This window comes from Belonocnema kinseyi, chromosome 4, assembly GCF_010883055.1.
Source record: "Belonocnema kinseyi isolate 2016_QV_RU_SX_M_011 chromosome 4, B_treatae_v1, whole genome shotgun sequence".
Classification (NCBI taxonomy): domain Eukaryota; kingdom Metazoa; phylum Arthropoda; class Insecta; order Hymenoptera; family Cynipidae; genus Belonocnema; species Belonocnema kinseyi.
The window spans coordinates 25507646-25513804 of record NC_046660.1 but is presented as its reverse complement, the minus strand read 5'-3'; positions in this window follow the sequence as shown (position 1 = coordinate 25513804).

The following is a 6159-nucleotide window of genomic DNA, read 5'->3' as shown; positions in this document are numbered from 1 at the left end:
GGCAAGCTGCGCCGATAGAAATTAATCATCCCCAAAAATCTCGGGAGCTCTGCTACAGTTTTAGGTTTAGGGAAGTTGGTGATAGCCTGAACCTTTTCTGGCGTAGGTACATAACCATGGCTATTGACAGTGTATCCTAAAAATTCCAATTCTTCTTTGCCGAATTGTCACTTAGCGAGATTGACACTTAAAGAATACTCCTTCAACCGTTGGAAAACGTTTCTTAAGTGGCTCTCATGCTCTTCCTTGTTGGGAGATTCGACGAGGATATCATGAATGTAGCAGAAAACAATGCTAAGGTCACCCAACGCTTGGTGTATGTACCTTTGGAAGGTTTTCTCAGCGTTTCGCAAACCCGAAGTTCATCTTCGTATATTCGAAAATCACTTTTCCACAAAATAGATTAATTTTCAATTAAAAGAATGAAAATTATTTCTTGAAAAAAAGATCCTACTCCATCTTCACTCCAATGGGAAACAAAACACAAAACTTCTGATTTCCCGTCAGGTGCTTTTCCAATTAAGCTATTAGTGGGATCAGAATAAGAACTCTTAATTCAAGAACATAACGCTAATTTTTAGCTAGGTGTTAATGGTACAAGTAATTATTTTTTTATTTAATTTATCTGCTATATCATCAGAGATTGTACCTTACCGACAGTAGATCAACCCTCCAAATCATGAAGGCAGAAAATCTACACAATATCGATCAAGTTAAAAATCTTCAATAACAGAAAAATGCTTAACGTCTTAATAAGACTAGATGGAAAATAATATTTTTAAATTAAAATTATTTCTTGAAAAAAAGATCCTACTCCATCTTCACTTCATTGGGAAACAAAACACAAAACTTCTGATTTCCGGTCACGTACTTTTCCAATTAAGCTATTAGTGGGATCAGAATAAGAACTCTTAATTCAAGAACATAACGCTAATTTTTAGCTAGGTGTTAATGGTACACCAATAGAGTGAAAATGGAGTAGGAACTTTTTTTCAAGAAATAATTTTAATTTAAAAATATTATTTTCCATCTAGTCTTATTAAGACGTTAAGCATTTTTCTGTTATTGAAGATTCTTAACTTGGTCGATATTGTGTAGATTTTCTGCCTTCATGGTTTGGAGGGTTGATCTACTGTGAGTAAGGTACAATCTCTGATGATATAGCAGATAAATTTAAAAAATTTTAAATAAAAGAATGAAGAATCATTTAAACAAAATTAATTTTTTAATCAAGTTAATGAACTTTAAGCTGAGAAATATAGGGAAACAATTGGGTAATAAATTATTTTTAATAAAACTATTATGGGTATCATAATAAGTACAATATGAAACGAATTTTAAACTGAAATGATAAATTTTATTTGAATAAATGCATTTTTAATCAAGCGGTTCAACTTTCTACCAGGTATAGTTCTTCTTTTATCAACAAGATGAATTTTTAACCATAAAGATTAATTTTGTACTAAAAAAGAATAAGGTGGTTTAATTTTTAATTATGTATAGATAAATTTTTAAACAAAGAAATGAATCTTTAACCAAAAATATTATTTTTTAAGAGAGTGTTTATGTATTCAATCAATTAGTTAAATTTTCAATCAAACCATGTGAATTTCGAAAAAAAATCTGTTAGTCAAATTATCATTGAAAATATTAGTTTTTAATTTTTAAACAAATTTCAACCAACAAATTGATTTTTCCAACATAAAGATGAATTTTTCACTGAACTAATGAAGATTCAGCACAAAAACTGAATTTTTAATAAAATAGTTTAATCTTCAACAAAGTATAGTGAAATTTTCAACCAAGAAGATTAATTTTCTATTAAAAAAGTATTTTTTTAACGAATTCGTTCAAACATTCAACCTAGTAGTTGCATTTTAAAAAAATGAATTTTCAATACAAAATGTAATAGTTGGTATTTGAAATAATGAAGATTTTTAATTTAAATACCAACGACTAAATTTTTTATTGAAAATTTATCTTTTTTGGTTTACAATTTTACTACTAGGTTGAATGTTTGAACCGAGTTCTTAATAACATAATTTTTTTTGTATAAAATTAATCTTCTTGGTTGAAAATTTCACTACACTTTGTTGAAGATTAAACTATCGCGTTCGAAAATGCTCGATTAAGGCTGAAGTTTGAAGCGCAGTCACAGAAAATCAATAACTTTTCAACTACTGCAAAATACAAACTTTTTTTTCACCAAAATTTTCGGAAGAGATTGTAGAATCTATTGTCACGTGAAAGAATTCTTTTACAGGCGTATAAATTTTATTAATTTCCAATTGTTTAAAACAAACGATCATTTAAGCAATAAAAACATGTTTTTACTACCGACATTTTTTTTTAGAGTAAAGTATGCTTCATAACCAAAATTTTTATAACTCAATTATTGAATTTCGATGAACCGTTCGCAAGGAATGCATTTTTGAAAAAAAAATGATCAAGAAACTTGATTGTTAATAACTTAAAAAAAAAATGTTTTACAAAAATATTTTAGGGGAGTTGTTTGATATAAAAACGAATCGAAAACTGCATAAATTAATTAAAAATCGAACTATCGATTTAAAAGTGGCACACTTGAAATATTTGGACCCACAAATTATTTTTCCAGTTTTCTCCATGCATACTAAGAAAAGCTTACGTAACTGACTTCGCGATTACGGTCCATTTTCTCCTAACTACTTTTTTCCGTATTACTTAGGTTGAAAGAAATAGTTTTTCTTCCAGTAAAAATTACTTTGTAATTTATAATTATTTTCTTTATTTTTTATTTGTGTACGGTTTAATAAATAAATGTGTTGCATAAACGATTTGTTTAATGTGAAAGAAATATTTTTTTCAGTGATTCAATAATCTTTAGATTTTTAATTTTTATTCTGTAAAATAATGTAATTTCGAAATTTTTGAAAATTAGCCTTTAGCCGTGGGCTAGGATTTCACCAAATAAAAAATTTTTTAAAAATCATCTTTTTCAAATGTGTCTATCCTAAAGATTTGAAATATTTAAAGATTCTTTAATTTTTGATGTGTATAATCTATAAAAATGTATTTCTTCATGTTTTTTTGATTAGTTCAATTTTGAATATTTAAAATTTAAAATTCTTCACTTTCGGCGACTTTCAATTCATCATTTTTCAATTATTTTTAAGATCTTACCAGAGAGAAATAGAGAGTCACAATCACGAAGGAATAATAAGGAGACCCAACTGCCAGTGGGAAGCCATCCGAAACTGGCAATAGAAACATTACCGTAAGTGATACGCACATTACAGGAAGATCTTAGTTTTGAGTGCGCAGGTGCGCAGTTGTCTTCTTCCTATACATGGAAGTGTGCGAGTGAGAAAGTTTGTCAAATTGACGTAAATTAGAGGTTGTGTTCTTATGTTGATGTTCTTATGTTTAAGTACAACGCTTAATCATAAGAGATGTAAAAAAATATATTTCAACAATCAGTTCCAACGGCATCAGCCGGTAACGTTGTACATGAAAATACGAACCCTCTAGAGCCTCGTCTAGTGGCCGCCAGGTTTCGTATTTTCTTGTACAACGTTACCGACTGATGCCGTTGGAATTAATTGTTGAAATATATTTTTTTACATCTTTTATTATTAAGCTTTGTACTCAAACGTAGTTTTCTTTCGGCTCTTGCATTTCTCAAAGTTTGAGACCGATATTTTATGTATAAAAAAAGTTGGAACGTTCAAAAAATGTTGAGGTTCAGAAAAAATATGAAATAATTTTCAGTGAAGTTCCTACCAAAATGCAGGACCTAAACGTACTTTCTTGTACTCTAATACATTTCCCAAAGTTTCAGCTCGATATTTTATTTACAAAAGAAGTTCTTAGGTTCAAAAAAAAATTCAGTGTACTGAAAAACTGTGGTCGGTAATATAGGAATTTAGCTGTGTCACAAGCCCTTAAACTGTCTTCGATCGCGAAGCAAGCAATTTTTGACAGCTACAATCTGAGAGATAAATCAACCAATTTTGTGTTTTTTAACTGTCCAGTATTTGACCTTAAAATCCGTTTCTACATTTTGTCTATTTTTGCTACAATTATTATCCATAGCTGGTTAAATTTAATGTCAGATTAAGAAAATCTGCGAATGCCACCAGGAATTATAGATCATATTTGACTAAAAAAAAAGAAAATCAGCTACATAGTTTAACTGACAAAAAGTTAAAGAACTGCAAAAGTTCAAGTCGGGTGGCCACTGAGTAGGAAAACCGGGACTTACAGCCCAGGTTTTTAAATACCAAGAAGTACCCTAAAGTTTAGAGAAAACCCGGGAATTTTTCAGATTCATTTTTCAGTTTTGTGAAAGATTTGATCTAGATTTCCCTAAAAAGTCATCTTTTTTGGGTAGTAAAATAAACTATTTTAATGAACACTCGTCTATTTCGAACAGCCAGTTCGAAATAGACCTTCTGTTGAAAATGGAATAATGTTTAACAAAATAGTTAAACTTTTAAACAACAAGTTAAATTTGCATCCAAAAAGCTGAATTGTATACTAAAAAAAGGCATTTTAAATAAAATACATGAACTTTGCACAAAAAAATTTATTTTCTTACAAGTCTAATTTTCTAGACAAAAAAATTAATGTTTAATCATAGTTACATTTTCGAAAAAAAAGATTAATTTTTTTGTAGTTAAAAAAATTACTTTTTAAACAATAACAAACAAAAAATTCTACAAAATAGTTAAATTTTCATAAAACAAATTTTTTCAACTAAATTGATGAATCATCAACAAAAAAACTAGATTTTGACAAAGTAGTTCCACTTTCAGCCAGAAAAGTTGAAAAAAATCGTTAAAATCCTTTGAAATTGCTTTAAATTATTGAAACTAATTGAAAATTTCTTGGAATGTTTTAAAACATCCTAAAATATTTAAAATGCTTTAAAATCTCTTGAAATTTTTCAAAGTTCTTGAAAATTCCTTGCAATTTTAGAAATACCCTGAAATAATTCAAATCCTTTAAAATGTCATACTAAGTTACCGTAATCAATTGACAATTCCTTGGAACGTTTTAAAATACTCTCAAATATTTCAAAACCTTCAAAATGTTTTGAAACGCCTTGACACCTTTCAAAGGTTTCTTAAGTACTTTAAGTATTCTTCGCAATCTATTACAATATCCTAAAATATATTAAATCTTTCAAAATCTCATATTAAATTACCGTTATAAATTGAAAATTCTTTTTTTTAATGACTTTAAAAGTACTTCTTCAAAATTCTTTGAAATCCCTGTTATTTATAAAAATAAATGGAAAATTTCTTGACATCTATAAAAACATACTCAAAAAATAAAAATCTTTTTAAATCTTATGCAATTTTTTAAAACTCTGGAAAATTCCTTGAAATTTTAAAAATACCCTGAAATGTGTGAAACATTTGGAATCTTTTAAAATTCGCTCAAATTTTCAAATCCTTTAAAATCTTTTGAAATACCTAGAACTTTTTTTAAAGATTTGAAAAGTACTTTGGAATTTTTTTAAATAATCGTTCTAAAATTTTTTTAATTCTTTGAAATTCCTGTAGATTATAAAAATTAATTGAAAATTCCTTGACATCTTTTAGAACATTTTCTTATATTTAAAATCTCTTGAAATCTCTTGAAATTTTTTAAACCTTCAGATTGCAATTAAGAAAACAGGAAAATTTCTAAACGTTAAATATTGAAATGTTAGTAGATTCGATTTTTGAAAATGGGATCAATAAAAATTCGAAGCTTTCGAAATTTAGTTTTCAATTATGAAATATGAATCATATTCAAATCGATGGGATTCAAGTCTTTAAAATTTGAATTGTAAACTTGAAAGTTTATTTACAAACAATTAGTAATCATAAATAAATTGCAAGCGTTCAAAATTCAAAAGTATGTTTTTCAAAAAATATATATACAGTGTGGACACGCTGGGGCTTACATACATGGCGAGTTGAATGCTACCCGAATTGCATAACAGCAGGGCAGAAGCCATTATACAGGGGTATTTTCATATTTGGCGCCTTTAAAGTTTCATTCGGATTGGCCATTCCGCCAAGTCCTTGTATCTTCGGATCAAGTTTATGATAGTTTCCATGGTTGCGTTCGAAACTTCAAACGGATACAAGTGTCAAAACAATATAGGTTATGTTATATAGTAATTAC